At 31.9% G+C, this 16,570-nt stretch overlaps 1 protein-coding gene across 1 annotated transcript in view; it reads right to left on the bottom strand.

Annotated features, from left to right (window-relative positions):
- Window positions 1-4,243: 4,243 nt before the first annotated feature.
- LOC141534225 (uncharacterized) overlaps window positions 4,244-16,570 on the bottom strand; it is a 138,614-nt gene continuing 126,287 nt past the window's right edge. Inside the window, exons 5-6 of the transcript XR_012480388.1 lie at window positions 7,923-9,632; window positions 4,244-7,521 (exon numbers count right to left, since the gene is read on the bottom strand). The gene's annotated coding sequence lies outside the window, so the exon portion shown is untranslated. The remainder of the gene's footprint in view (window positions 7,522-7,922; window positions 9,633-16,570) is intronic.

Here is a 16,570-nt window from a genome sequence, read left to right as displayed (position 1 = left end):
TTTAAGACATAATCAAAATGATAATCCTTCTTCTGGTATCTGTCAATGAAATATTTATAACTATTTACACCGTGCAACCCACGCTTTTTTTTATAATCCAATACATTTTTTTCTTATTTATACTATTATTAATTTATATTTATTAAAATTTATTTTCTACTTTTTAGTTTGGTTTTTTATAAAAAGCGTTTTGTATTTCGTTTTTTTAAATTCTTATTTATTTTTTAATTTTTAGTTTGGTTTATTTATAAAAGTGTGTAGGGTAAGTGTGGGTATTACTGCGGTTTTTTCTGTAGGTCTTACTTCAACAGTATTTTTATTGAATTTTTCAAAAATAACAATAGTTTTTTTTTAAACAACAGTTTATATTAACATCCGATGTAATTAGATACATAATAAAATAAGATAGATTATTAATAATTGGATTCATGTTCATAATTGATGCTTTTACTCAATTGAAAAAATTAAAAAACAATTGAATACTCTGCGAGTTAAATCTCAATAAAAAAAAAAAAAAAAAAAAAAAAAAGCGTATTTATATTGACCATATATTGGAGCTTCTGTCCTAATATAATTTCCTTAAAGAGATCTAAAGGTTTACATGCAGTTTTGTTTCCGACAATCGCATTTATTATTTTCAAATAAAAACAGAACGGACTCAGGGAGCCTTAGCCAAGAGATACGTTGATCCTCTTTCCACCAGTTCCACGGATAAAGTTAGGATAAAAGAGGTGGACATGTCTCGGATGTTCCTCGACAGAATAGAAGGACGGAAGCCAAAAAAATGAAGAGGAAAGTTGATCCCGGTAGCGATCGGGCCGTTCCAGCGAGCAAAGACTGAGTAGTCGATAGCGGTAACAATGAAATACTTTCCCCTTGCCATCCAGACCGACCATTTTTTCCAAACATCCCCCACATCAGGAGCACCGCAAAGTTAAATCGCCGGCTTATATGAGACAGAACCAATACGACTTCCAGCTTCTGATGAAACCAGAGGGTTAGGAGAAACTAGACAGACACCAGCAGCTAGCAGCTATCTCGGGTTCGGTTATCAATTCTTCTGATGATACTGATTCTGTTGATCGTCCTCGTGATACGACTCACTGCCCGATATTGTTATTGCCAAAGTTTAGTTTCCATTTTTTTTATTTTAGTTATCACAAACTCGCACCGCTGAGTCTTATTCTGCAGATGATAAAATTTTTCTGGTCTATTCTTACGAAGCTGGCTCCTCGAAAATTTTTTCTTACTTCGGCAATATCTTCTGAGTTAAAGGTTTATCTTGGAGTTTAATCTCACTAAGCCGAATCAAATTCTTTTGCTACACACTCTCCTCCTTCTCCTTCTTTTACGCTGCTGGAAATTTAAATTCGGTGACGTTTTTTTGAATAAACGAGCAGAAGTAAAGAAAGGTGAGACCACGCCAGAAAAAGGAGAGTCTGCTATTCTGTTAGCGAACCATCCTACACGTTATTTCTGACGACGGCTGAGACAGGAGAGCTGATATTTCGCTATTCGTCTTTTCAGATTTACGTAGATTCTTATTCTGAGCTACGCGCTTTTCTCGGATTTTACATAAAGTGAGAGGAGAGGCATCAAGGTAAATATTTCTGAAGTCAAAAATATCTTGTTGAAGTCTACATAAATGAAAATTTATGCGGAACTTATATTTCCTGATGTACTTACAGCAAAATCTCAAAGAATACAATTTTCTTATCGCTCATGAAAAAATTTACATTTATGGCCATATCAGACTATACATAAAAATTGAAAAGAAATTTTGTCTAATTTTTTTGTTTTTTTCTAGAAATTTCTACGATATCTAACAAAAATCGAGATCTACAAAATAAAACTTGGTTGATAGTTGATTAAACTAGAAATTAATGTCAGATAAGCTTCTCAGACGGATCAAAAAATGATGTTCATCTAGTATGACCACATTAGACCACATGTCTTGGACCACTCATCAACCATTAATGGCCCAATATTGGTATTTGACCATCGGTCGATGATTGTAAGCGATTAATAGGCCAGTCATCGGCATTGTTATATGCCTGGCGGTTCCTACACGGATTGGGCATACACTGATGAAGGATTTCTCAGCATTTAAGAAGATTTCTTAGTATTTAAAAAATATTTCTTAGTATTTAAATACTAAGAAATGTTTTTTAAATACTAAAATTGATATTTAACAAATAATTTCTTAAATACAAAGAAATCTTAAATACTAAAAAATCCTTCTATCAGTGCATCAAAACATAAAAAACCAGATATTTTGATAAGCACTCGCTAGCATATCGGATCTCACATTTAGAAAACTTTTACTAGATGATAAAAACAGTTTAATCTTATTATTGTAGTGAAAGAAAAATTAACTTGATTCAAGAAAAAAATTCTTGAATCAAGAAAATTATTTCGAAAAACTTCGTCTTAATTTAAGTTGAAAAATTCTTGAACTAAAAAATTTTTTTAGGTTTAACAAAATTTTATTTGATTCAAGAAAATGAAGCTTTTTTTTTGTTACATAATTTTTTTCTTAAATTAACATAATTTCTTTTCCAGTGTGGTTAGACAAGATGTAACGAATTTAAAAATTTATCAACAAATAGTTATTGAATGATTCAATCTCTAAAATTCCACTCTGAACTGCATGACATTATTAAGATTCAATTTTTCTAAAAAAGTGAACTTTGTGGGTTCCAATGTATTAGAACGTGAGTATCGATATAAATTTTTTGATATGGCTATAAGTAGATGTATATAAGTAGTTTTATAAATAACCACATCAAAAAAATTTCTCGAACGTAAATTAGCGACCTGGAGGCCAACATAATAACAACGTGCGAAAATTTTAATAGAAACAAGAAGAATCTTATTTTTTTCTTAAATACGTGAGAAAGGGCGTATGAAATAATGCATAAAACTAGATAGTGGATAGAGGCTTAAACGTTCCTCTTTCGTTCATCGCTCGGACAGGTTTAAACCGAGTCGACAATGGCCCGTTTTCATTGGTCGCGTGTCACCTAACTCGGCATTATCATTGTCCTTACGAATCGAGCAGCTATATATAAATACGAATGGGTTATCGATATATGCCGGTGTCGGAGAATACGTGAAATAGTGTGAGGTCCTTTTGTCGGGACCTCTTCTTGGAGTTCTCGGGGAGCCCAAGGACTTTCAATCGCCTCGTTTATCGCTATTCGATTCGACACTGCGATTTGATATTCACCAGGCGTACACTCCGCTATATATTTATACTTTCTTCTCCCTTGGCTTCTTATCCTCTTTACTCCTTTTCAGCTCTTCTTTCTTTTACACATTTCATTTCTCCTTCTTTCATTCTTTTCGAGTCTCTGCTATACTGTACTCTCTGGTTCTCTTTTTACGTACACTCGGTGTTACACCTCTCCGCGTAGATTTTCGCCGGAAGAAATTCCTTGCAGCTTGCTGCTAAAACTCACGGTCTCGCGCTTGCAAACTCTTACAGGATTAAGTATACTCGACGCTTCTATATAGGGCCTGCGTGAATGGAAAGTGAATTAGAGTGTTATCCGAGGAAATAAAAAGTTAAGAATAGTCTCAGGTGTCGAGTAGAGCCTCGCCAAAAATTTATGTCGCAAATGGATACTACATTATGCATATTTTTTTATTGTTATACGTGAAATCATTTAACGCCATATCTCGCTCTTTATTTCCGGCGTTTTCACGAAAAGTTCTGATATAATTATTTTATTCTTATAGGAAAAAAAAAAAAAAAAAAAAACATTTGAGATAATAAATCTTATGAAATATTAGCGAAACCTGTCCTCTTCACGGACGATAAATAGAGTATCGTGACTGCTTTATATGTGAGGGAATTTTAAAAATTTTATACTGACGCAAACTCTACTAATTACATTAAATTAACCGTAATTCAAAAATATGATTATTCCGAATTTTTTCATCACTAGCTAAATATTTCATTAAAGATCAAAAATTGGCTTTTTCTTAAAAAAAAATTTTTTTTTTATTTAAAATTTTCAAACATATTTTTTTTACCCAACTGAGTAATTTTAATGAAGTATCAAAATTAATAGTTATTTAATAAAAATTTTATTTCAATATCTTTAAAATTTATTTTTTTTTTTTTAGAAATTTATTTTTAATAGTCAGAAACAAAATTTTCAGTACAAATAAAATTTGAATTTTTTGTAGTCATTTGAATGTTTAATTTTCTTGATGAATCAACGGGCTAATTTTTTTAACAGCATTTAATAATCTTAAAGTTTTTTGTAATATATCTTAAAAATTTTTTTCATTATTACTTTATCTACATCGAAATATTACGATTCAAAATTTGTGAAAATAAGCCTTAGTATATCTTTTGTACATTATAAACAACTTCACTTTAATTGAAATGATCCTCAAATAATTGTTATTATATTTTTAATTTAAATCAATAACTAAAAATTATTCACACAATAAACTTCGATAAAATCGAACAAAAAGTTAGAATTCAAAAATTAGAAGATCAATTTCCAAAAAACTTTCTCTTTCACCGTTCCCACGTGCTGTTTATACCCCTTAATATCATCTTTACCACAGTATTAAGTACGTTGTATAAATTTAAATAAAGTGCAAACAACCCCACAATATAGAAGTCACTAAAAAATAAGTGAGTATCCGAGAAAGCAGGAGGTATCAGCTCTCGAGACCGGAGATACAGGCGCTCGTCTTAATCCACGTCCGAATTTGTGACATATTACAAACCGCCCTATGAATACTTATATTCCTCGAACGCCTCGAACGCCTCACACGCCGGCACACTCCCGGCTCCTTCATATTCAGGACGATATCTTCTGGTAAAGTGAGAAAATTGGACACATCAATCTCCCTCCCACTAAAGTAACATGTCACCCATTATTTTCCATGATAAACAATATAAATAAACAAAGCTTATTAAAATTTAACGAAATAACCTCCCTACGAAAAAAATTCTATAAAAATTAAGAAAAACTTTATGTGTAGAAAATTTCTAATGCATATTTATCTACCTATACGTTTTTTATTTAACACCAAAAATCCATTATGTAAATAATAACTTGAAGCTCAAAGTGTTATGATATTCAGAAAAAATTTAAATCCAGCAGAAAAAAACATTTAGCAAATGCGAAAATGTGAGTTTAACCCTCGAGTTTTGAGCTCCGATATTTGAATTCCCGTTCTGGGAATATTGAAAACACACCGCGTTTGCCAGGAGATGTCGAAAAATTCAGAAGTTTTAAATCCCGCATTGTTCGTGGATTCCCCGAGGATTTTTCTGCCCTATAGGCATCACCATCAGCATGTAGAAGAAGGTACATGTACATGTTCTAAGTAGTAGTTTAAGTTCGAGCTCAGGAACCAACGTCGCGTAGAACCACACCATGTATTATACCAGAGTTTATAAGCCAGCGTGCACGGAAGTTGCTGGCTAAGCAAAAAGGACTCTCGTCTTTATAGCCGATACGAGAAGTCTTTATGCACATTCACGCCGGAAGTGGGTCACGCCGCAGCTGCATTAGAGCTGTTCCATATGTCTTGTCCCATCGGTTCTATTCCTTTTACTTCCGCGTAATTTAGGTATGCAGCTCATCTTCAGCCCAAGATTTCCGGTCTCTCTCTGTTGTAGAATAGAATCACGAGATATGAGCTCTCGTACTTGCTCAGCACAGATGTAGCTTGCAATAAATCTTACAGTATGTAAGTGTAGGTAGATAGTGTATATAAAAATATGCATATTATACGGGGAGGATATCCGAAACTTTAAATAGGTGGAATAAATAGTTTGTGTTTATTGTAGGATAACTTAGAGAAGAACTTTTGTCCTGATTCAAAGGAATATTCTTTTCAAGAACAATATTATTTTGAAGAAATTGTTTTGCATCAATCATTTTTTATTTTGATTTCTAATGTCCTAGTTTAAGAGATCTTCGGTTGGTATCTATTGTCAATTGGTAAAAAATGACGTTATCATTAGTTAATAAAGAAAATTAGAGCGCGCAGTAGCCTATTGGGTCCGGCCTTTACTTACCAAAGCATTGGACCGGGTTCGAGCCCGGCGTACACCAATGAATATTTTCAATATTTAAGTGTATTATTCTGCTCAGTCCAAAACATAAAACGAGTTCCAGCCTCAAAAGCTGGGTAACCTTAGTAGTTTATGTGACTTTAAAAAAATAAAGAAAATTCTATAACTACTAAAAATTCTCAAAAACTGTAATTAATTCTGTTTTCTTTGTAGAACTTTTAAATTTTTAGTGCAAATTGTAGTTTCTTCATTCAAAATACCGAAATAATGTTTTGAAAAATTGAATTTTTACTTTAAAATATTCTGAAAAATATTTGAAAAAACTGAGACTATTACCAAAAATTTGAAATTTTGAGTATCAATTTATGAGCATTAAATACGTATGTCTGTTCATCAGTTTACAATAAATTTTTGGATAAAGAATAGGTATGTCTATTTTATATGAAATCAGTAAAGGTACTTTGCTAAAATTAAATTTTTCTGAAAAATTTTATGTTAATTCAAAAGTTCAAATTTATCAATTCATGAGTGAATTTCTGCAATTAATTCAAATTGATTATATTGAAGCAATATTAAAATTTTGAAGAGAATATATATTTCTTGAACTATTTAGTTTTTTTCTGAATGTATCTTTTAGCCACAGAAACGTGATGGGATCAGTAATTGTGATTGCCGAAGGAGAATCCCAACAAATTAATTACCAAACTTCAGGCTCTCAAAAATGAATGCCAAGACGCGAGAAGAGAACTCATTTCTTAGTACGATTGTTGATCCAGAACAAACTTTGGACGTGATAAGAGAACAGAGGTGTTGAGCTAAGGGTAAACTTTTTCTTGGCAAACTCCGGACTTGAAGCAGGTTGGTTTAGGCCGCGGTAATGATTTTAATTAAGGGCTGAGGGTTCTAGATCGCCGCAGAGTCTGTCAAGGGCCACCGAGTGTCTACTTTCAGGCGAATTCCTCTCTTCACTCTAAGGAACACAGAACACAAGATTTCCAGTTTTCATTTCTTCCCGCTGTTTATTTACCAAACTTTTGTTTTATTATTCTCATAAACTTAAATCTAGTCTTTAATTACCACAAATCTGGCATTAAATAAAAGACTACTCAAATTTCGCCTCAAGACATCTTCAGAGTTTACCTCATAAAATTGTCATTTGTCATTTTATTCGATAAATAAAACCTTATAGACCAGAACTTGAAACTGGATTTAGAAGTTTACTGATAGAAGCTAATAAAATACAGCAGGTCTTCAGATTCTTGAGTACCAATGAAGAAAGATACCAAAATGACAAAAAATTCGGGCAGATAAGTAAGAAGAACATGGTATGGGCGTCGTCAACCATCTCTTGCTCTTGGTCAACCATCAAGACATCTTCACCGTCTGCTGTTTAGTTTCAAGTGGAGAGTTTTCGCTCGATGGTCCTAGACATCAACAGAACTGGAGCAAAACAGCTTCAAAGAAGAATTTATCTGGAGCAATAAATCGAATTTATTAAAATAATTTCTAGACAAAGACAATTATTGCAGTAAGATTAATTGTTGTCTTGCCTCTCGTTTAACTTGAAGAGGCTTTTTCATTGATTGATAAGAGAAATGATGTGCATTATCTTTTTTTGATCTGTATTTTTTCAATTACTTCAATTAAAAAAATATTCTTTTCTAGTTCACATTATTTTTTCAAACAATCAAAATTTAATGACACAGATTTTGCTTAAACATATACACATTGCAAAAATAATTAAAAAAATAATACTTATTTTTTTTTAATTTTAAGTGCGTATAAACCCTTAAACAATCATCAATATTAATCAAAAACAAAACACTGAAATCAAAATCCCTATCTAAAATGTAATGAATTCTGATGTATGTACCTTTGCAACACTTGGCACTGATGAGTTGTCCAAACTTGTGCTTGGCATAATTACTGTTCTATTTTGACATATCTTACAACCAGTCTCATCTTCCTTCTGTCGTTCTACCTAAGACTGTAACCCGCACCCGGTGTAATATCGAAGCTACCCAAATTACATCTCAGAAGGCTGCTTGAATATCAAAACCGTCATTACGTTGTATCACTAATTAATACCGAAAATACACGCGTTTCTCCTTCTCTTCCACTCGACCATCATTAATTAATCATGAATCACTATTCATTATGATCTTTCACTAACGTACTCGAAAATTTCGAGTACGGTACACCAGCCCAATAATCCATAAAACGTACTTCCAATTCTAATGCTCGAAGACTCACCGAAATTGCGAGTGATTAATCAACGGATTAATGGATTAGAAACCACTGAGTAATGCCAGTTAGCAGCACAGTCAAGGGTATCCCGGCAAATTAACGAGGCTATCAACATTTCGCCCATCAGCCGCTATAATCCTTTTATTTCATTTCGCCGAAATGCGTCTTATTAATGCCAATGCGGCCTCATAAACCAGCCTACAGTCAAATTAGCCTCATTGGGGTCAAATAACAGCGATAACACAACTGTAAAGTGTAAAGATTAAATGCAATCACTTATTAACTTATCATCATAAATAAAACAGGCGCAATAAAAATGAACTGGGTTTTAATGTTTTAGATTAAAGAACGGAAAAGAGAAACGAAAGTGTTGGCCGAGAATATGGCACCCTGCTGGGTTTTTCCAAGAAACTATCGCATACCACACATACTTTAAACTACAAACCGATCACGCTGTGAAATTCACTAAAGACATCCTCTCACGATTGTAAAAATAGTGATTTTGTGTTTAGTTGTCGTATCGTTAATCCACCAAATATATAAAGTCGAACAATAAAGTTACATGAAATATATTCAAATTTGGTTGGACTTTTTTTTTTTTTTTGGCTCCTCTTAATTGTATGCAAAGTGAAACAAGTCAACCAAAATGTATATAATATGAGTAAATAATATTTGAATATGTATAGTATAGGCACCCAGTGATGTTGACCTTATAAACGAAATTTGAGAAGCAATAATGTAAAAGGTAACTGGCAAAAATTGATTTATCTGCGTGTCACCTGGGATTTATGCCCGGTGTGTCAGATTTCTCTTGAGCCCTAAGACTATCGAGTGGGAGAGAAAGAAGGCAAACAGTAATAAGCGCCTTGGTATGGTAAACAACGTCAGCGGATTATAAATATAAATTTTAAAATAATTCATCGCGCCCCACAGACAAACACACATACTCATTATATTCCATTATATCTTATCGCGTTGTATTGTATTGTATTGTATCACATTGTACGTACGTTGTGTTGTATAAATAAATATAAATAACACCAGCTCTAAACTGCGCTATAATGTGTAGCGAGTAGGGGCGAAAAATGTCACTAATTGGCCGTCTATTTACACAAGCCTCAAGATTATTTATCGCATAATTTGTCGATCCTTCAATGTCGCTGCGATTTTGGGGTTCAAATCCTCTTTTTGTGTTCCGTCTGTTTACTCCTGCTCCGAGAATGTCTGGACTGGTGTTTACCCTTCAGTATTCGATGTCTCTCTTTTGGGTATTGTCTTTCTTAAGAGCCTATTTGATCCAGTGATTAACGGGAATGAGCAGTAAAGAATGCTGCAACTGTAACAAAAATTTATTTTTCAGGTGAAATTTTTGTAGAATTTGAATCGAAAAAAAATTCAAGAATTTTCATCAAATAATTTTCTTGCTTTAATCAATCCAATTTAAATGATCAGAAAGTAATTTTAAAGCTTTAAAAAAATTTTTAAGTTTTATCGACCACGCAGTTATAAGTCGTCATATAGTCAGGTGGTTCATTTCTGTCCTAAAAAAAAATTCCCCTAAATTTTTATTAAATGTAAATGAAAAATTACAATCTACGACATTATAATCTTGAAGCCGTAAAAAATTACCATTTTAACGAAATTCAAAGTAAAAATTTCAATTCTGCTACAGATGAAATTATGTTCTTTTCTTGAGGAGTTGAATTTCAAAAAGGTATCTTTTCATTTTTTATTAATTGAGACAAAAAACTGGTTATCTTCAATTATAAATATTTTTATTGAACTTTTTTAATTTAGCTACAAAGTGCTATCGGTTATGAAGCTACAATTCGATTTTTAGTCCGAAATCTTTATAATTCTTGAAGTAATTAATATTAAAAAGTTCAAAAAACTGCTCTTTTAAAATATGAAAAGATACCCTTTTGAAAATCAGCTCCTCACTTATAAAAAACACTGCACTGAAATGAAATTTTTGATTTTATAACAAAAATCAGTCCAGTTTTATGGTACTTTTCAATTTAATAAGTCTTAATTGATATTTCATATTATTATAATCTAGCTCTGAGATAGCGGAACATATATATTTAGCCTCGGAAAAAGAAGAAGGTAGCAATAAAAGAGAATTATTCTTAAACCCGTCATCGTTATTTTTTCCCTTGTCAGTGTTACAAGCAACAATTGACAAGGCGGGAGTAAAAAAATGATTATTTTCCGTGCAATAAATCTTGGTTGAACCGGTTCCGGTAAATCGAGGAGACAAAACCGTTTTTTCTAAATTTTCGTTAAAATACTTAGGATCTAAATGACCCGTGCTCGGAGTAGAAGCCTGGACCCTCATGAATTTATAAGGGTATTATCCCGTGCTTACCCTCACACTTGACTCGGGCACTCATACTCTGGTCACATGAACTCATACTCCTGGAAGCGAAGTGAGGAGACGGTTTCCGATAAATCAAGGATAAACCCAAAGAAAGGACAGGTCAGGTACTCAACGAGGCTCGTAACCGTCTTTGGTCACTGCACTGGACCAGGACGGGGAAAATGGAATTGCTATTGATGTCCACGCATAAAGTAATAGTAAGAGTATAAGAGAATCCAGTGACCTTGCGCGACGATCCTCCTCGGGTTAAACGCTCTGGCCTCCTGTGTGTGTCAAAGGTTCACGGCCATTATTTACCCTCCACTCTCCTCGGATACGAACCAAGCTATTGCTTCGCTTCTTTTATTTTTATGTATTTGCAACACTGGCATATATAAATACACGCGCTCAGCTCGTTTAACTGTAACTGCTGTCCTATGGAAATTTCGATCGTATATATTCACTTGTGGAAATAAAACCCATAACGCGGCCGTACCGTAGCGCTGCTACCGGTCTTTTTTATGCTACCTCTTTTTTTTACTTCTATTCCTATCCATGCATGTTCTCTTTTCATCGCCGATATTTTTACGCTAGTATATATGCTTAATATATAAGAAGGTATAAAGTATAAGGAAACGGCGTAGGCTGATGCAACTCTTTAAGCGAAAAATGGAGCCGTGTTTTGCATTTTAACGTTAATATACTTCATGGGACTGCAGTTCGCTGATTTTACGGATAAAAGAGTGTACTAGGATATTATTTACGTATATTTTATGGTAATATTGTCAACAGTAATTTTATGTTGTTGTTACTACTAAATTTTAAATAGTAATTTTAATGTTTTAACAAGGTATCACTTTGAACTTTTTGTAGCTTCGAATGAAATTTATTTAACATTGAAAATAATCATGAAGAGATGAAATATCATCGCAGGAAACTGAGGCCGAGTTGAAAATTGAGTACTATCATTTATTTATTTATTACAATCTATAATTATTTTTTTTCTTAAAAAATAAATTAATAATTTTATTAGAAAAAAAAAAGTTTTGGGTTCAAAATTTTTTTATAAATAAAAAATAAGGGTTAAAAATTTTAAATAATGATTTTTTAGGTTTTTTTTTTGACGAATAAATTAAAAAAAAAAATTTTTTAATTTTTGATTTGAAAATTAGTTAAAATTACTGAAGAACATTGTTATAAATTATAAATGACTACAGTATCAATTAAATATCGTAACTCATAAATATAAAAAATAAATTGATCAAATTATGTATACAATTAACGTGATAAAATTTTTATCTCAAACATAGTAAAGTCTGGTAATGCACAGAAACGTTAATGTTGATAGCAGAAGTTTAAATTGTTTTTATAACGAAAACACTGGCGATAAATTAGATAAACCTGGAAGAAACTTGCATGAAGAAATTTAACCGAATAATATTATTAGAAATCGAGTGAATTTTAGCAGCAGTGCTCTGAGCGGATGTGAAAAATAAAAAGTGAATTTCGAAGAAGACGTTGCCGAAGCTAAAGAAGAGTATGAGGATGAGGTGGGAACTGTGAGAAAACAATGAATTATGAATGAATATTATGATTTCCGTAGCTCGAAACGACGACGTTTCGCAGGCTTATATCTAGATGCGATTTGAATTCCCCCGAGCAATCCCACGTACATTTGTTGTAGCGTTAACCCGCCGACTGTATTTCACCCCGCAGATGCTATACTAGAAAAATTCCAATATCACTTTTTATTCTCGTACTTTATACTTTATTCCACTCTATACTATCGCCCGTATTCGGTTTACAATTGTTGCAATACTACCACTTCTCTAGGTGATACTCTGTACTCACCTCTACTTCTTTTATTTTTTATTCACATAAATATAAATATACATACACACGTTTTTGCTGACATAAAAATTCAAGAGTGAAATTGTAAGTACAAAATATAAAAGATTTGTTTTGAATTTATCAGCGGTTCGAGAAGAAAAATACTCAATAACAAATGCTCCAAAAACGTTAAAATCCTATGCATGAAAAATTCAAATATATAAATGTTTTTATGTTGAAACAGGGTGATGTATTATTTATAACCATAACTTCATGAAAATTATTCCATCTAAATTTTGAATACAATTTTTATCATATTTCGTACGTTTTCGTTCATTATAGCAATTGTTTCATTTTATAATCCAAAAAATAATTCAACCCATAAAAATAATATTTCGAATTTTTTTTAGAACAATCACATATTGTTTTTTCTCCATAAAAAATCATAAAACAAATAATAATTTTTAAAAAATTAAAAAATGTCAATTTTTCAAAAAAAAATTTTTCTTTTTCGAAAAATGATATAAAATGTAAAAAATTAAAGGTAATTTGATTTTTTTATGCTAAAAAAAAACCAAATAATCTTTAGTTTCTAAAAATAGTTTTACCCGTATATATCAGACAGAAGGGAAAATTTATTTTTTACGTTCTGAACTTAGATAAGAATTTTTTGGGTAACAAAAAGGTTAGTAGCAAGAAATTACAAGTTACAAATTAGTTTAAAAAAAAAAAAACATAAAATAAAAGTTAACGTTTGCTCGCAGCTTACAGAAGATTTAAGCATCCTAAAAATAATAATAATGTTGAATAGAGGATAGACTTGGACCTGCGGTACTCGAGTGGGTGCATGGGGCATCGCCATAAAATCACCGCGAGTAAATAACCTTTTACACCCTACTTTTCGCCTCCGCGCACTAAAACAGCTACTTTAACGGTTAACGTGCCAGTAAAGACCAGAGAGAGAGAGAGAGTAAAGAGTGTATGGAAAACGCCGGGTTACTTAATTTCCTTTAATAAATGAACTTTATTTATTGCTTAATTGATTGTCGATAACTAATTATCCGGTTTTTAAGTTGTGGCTCAGAAAATAAAAGAAAAGAAAAATAAATTATACCCATCCGTGAAAAAATTTTTTGATTTGACCTGTCACAGCATGATATGCGCATTTATCATTTTTTGATATAACTGTATATTCTGGTGAATTCTGATATAACAAATGGCCATATCGGAATATATATGGCTTGACATGTCCATATGAAATTTTTTGATATGGTCCTATATGGCCTAATATGTCTTGATCTAAATAATTTTCATACCTGGATATAATAGACTACATCAAAATATATCAAGCCTGATATGGCTGTATATGTCTTGATATGGCCAATTTCCACGTGGTAGTCTCAAAAAAATTTATATGCGCATATTAGATTATGTCAAGCCATATATACACAGAAAAAAAAATTTACTTGAACCAAGTAAATAATTTTGAAGAATTTCATCTTCTTGATTTGAATAGAAAAATTCTATAACTAAGAAATTTTTATTGGTTTAAATAAATTTTACTTGATTCAAGAATTTTTCGTCTTGATCCAAGACAATGAAAGTCTTTAAAATTATTTTCTTGGTTTAAGAATTTTTCTCTTGATTCAAATTAATTTTTTTTTCTGTGTAGACTTTTCAGAAATTTTCTCCATGGGTAGATATTCTGTAACACGAACTGGACAGAGAATCTATGTATAGAATGCCATTACAGATTTAGAGCTTGTATAAGCAGTTTATGGCATACTCCCAGTCAATTATAGTTTAAAGCTTTACTAGAATCTGATAGTGATAATTGATTCTGATTAAATAAATTAAAGTGTAATTGATGATGATAATGGAGAGTGATAAATTCATAAAATGCAAAATCAAAGTTGAATTAATGGGAATACTTATGGATACAATGGATAAATATGTGGATGGAGATTGATACATAGATGATAAAAATAATTTTAGCGAGTGAGGAAGCTACGGTAATAGAGTCATTAAAACCAGCCGGTCATGCGAAGCGTAGGCAAGTTTAATATTTTATTTTTTGCCTCTGGAATTGAGGTCATAAAACACGGGAACCCTTTGCAAACTCGTTCAAGTCACGTTCTCTGATCAGGACCACGTTCTGGAGCTTTTACGTACGTGGGTATTAGATGGTATTACTGACAAAAAAGTATGTGTTATCTCAAGTGCTATGATGTCTGCTGTCTAGTCTTCTATTTATTATTGTATCATATACAACATTTATTTTTCACTAGTTACTTTTATCTCAGACGTGAATTGCAAATAACTTTCGCTTTTTCAAGATTTCTTTTTTTTTTTATTGTCAGTTCCGCCGAATTTTTTTACATCACAAATGTCAAAAACATAACAATTTCTATAATTCTCACATATTGTTGTCCTTGTAATTAAAATGAAATTATAAAATCAAAATTAAGTTTGAAATAAAATTTATCCAGGCTTTAAATAAATCCAAACTTCGTAAAACTGAAACATTTATATTTTATTAATTTGACAGTAAAACTTTTAATTTGGTAATTAATAATCATAATGGTAATGGATGATTTTATGAGAGAGTAATTAATTAAAAAGTAATTAAATAAAAGCGGAAGTGGAAAAAGAATAACAAAGTATAAATAAAAGATAAAAGTAATTAACTGTTCTCACTTAGGAAAAATAAATAGTTGGATCAAGACACTTGGACGAATTAACGCGCCGCTAAAGTAATCATTTTCCTTGAGCAAATGGCTGGTCCTACACTGGAAAAATACGACACGGTGACTTGGTAGATTGCTCGTGTCGTCGTTGGGAATAAAAGAAATAAAATTAAATAAAAGACGGACATCCCAGAGAAGAATTAAAAGGAAATAGACGGGCGTGTCTAGAGGATCTTGGATTACCGAAACGTCTTTGCAGGCTGTCTTAAATTAAACTGTCTACTCTCCTTCACTCTCGATCTGACATGAATTGCATTTGCTATTGAAAAATAGATATAGAGAGGCTTCAGAGTTCGCTGATATTTTGCGTGACAAACGCGAAACGGGCGCATGAGAATTTATTTTTTGCCGTTAGATTATACGATACGATTTGTTTTGGCGTTCGTAATTAAAAAAAATTTTTTTTACTGATGACATTTTGAACGATTTTATGTTGAGTAACGAAAAAAAAATATTTTTAAGCACTCTTTTGGCACAATACTCTATAAAACTGCTGTAGTACGCCCTTTTAGCATTTGTCACGTTATTTAGTTGCGATTTTCTAATGCTCCATTTGCATTTGATTGAAAAAAAAATAATGTCGATGCATTCATCACGTGTTGACTAATGTGGGAATGACGACACATAGGATGATGCACCGTTATTATTATATAAGCTGCGATGTTTCCTATTTGCAACACTTTAACAGTACAGCAATTAAAAGTGTAAAAATATTTATAATCTTCGCTGTAATAATCTTGAGAAGTAATCCTCTCACTAGAGGATGTCTCATGTAATGGGACTTAAACGCTGTACCCTTTACCAGATACACTACAAATTCAAAGCAATATAATAAGTACAATCATCAAGATACTAAACTCCAGACAAAAGAAATGAGAGTTTGCAAAATGATTCAGCGGAAACAAACAATAGAGTCCGAGATGTTGTGTATGTCGTGGGCGTTGAGACAAGAATAATAAGAAAGACACCAGCACTTTTTAGTTGGATATAGTTGGGACCTTGCTAAGAAGAAGCAATACTTTCGGAGAAGCTGTAAATGATGCGAAAAAGTATCCTTGATTTAATTTTGATAATTAGATATATTAATTAAAAATGAAAACTGAAAGAAAGTGTCACTATAGTGTCTACAATCATTGACAGGAAAAAAATAAGTTTTCAAAAATTGTAACGAGGAAAATCCCATAAACGGAATCAGCTCAAAGTTATGTACAAGATGAAAAAGTTTCAAATCATTAAAATTAAAAAAAAATAAAAAAAAAAATTTTAAGTTTTAAATAAAAAAAAACGCATATTTTCACATTTTAAATAATTTTCTTGTATTTTTTTTTACCAGTACAT

The sequence above is a fragment of the Cotesia typhae genome, unplaced genomic scaffold (assembly GCF_013202065.1).
Source record: "Cotesia typhae breed Kobodo isofemale line unplaced genomic scaffold, CoteBio_Ctyphae scaffold_13, whole genome shotgun sequence".
Classification (NCBI taxonomy): domain Eukaryota; kingdom Metazoa; phylum Arthropoda; class Insecta; order Hymenoptera; family Braconidae; genus Cotesia; species Cotesia typhae.
This window is presented reverse-complemented; position numbering and strand designations above follow the sequence as displayed.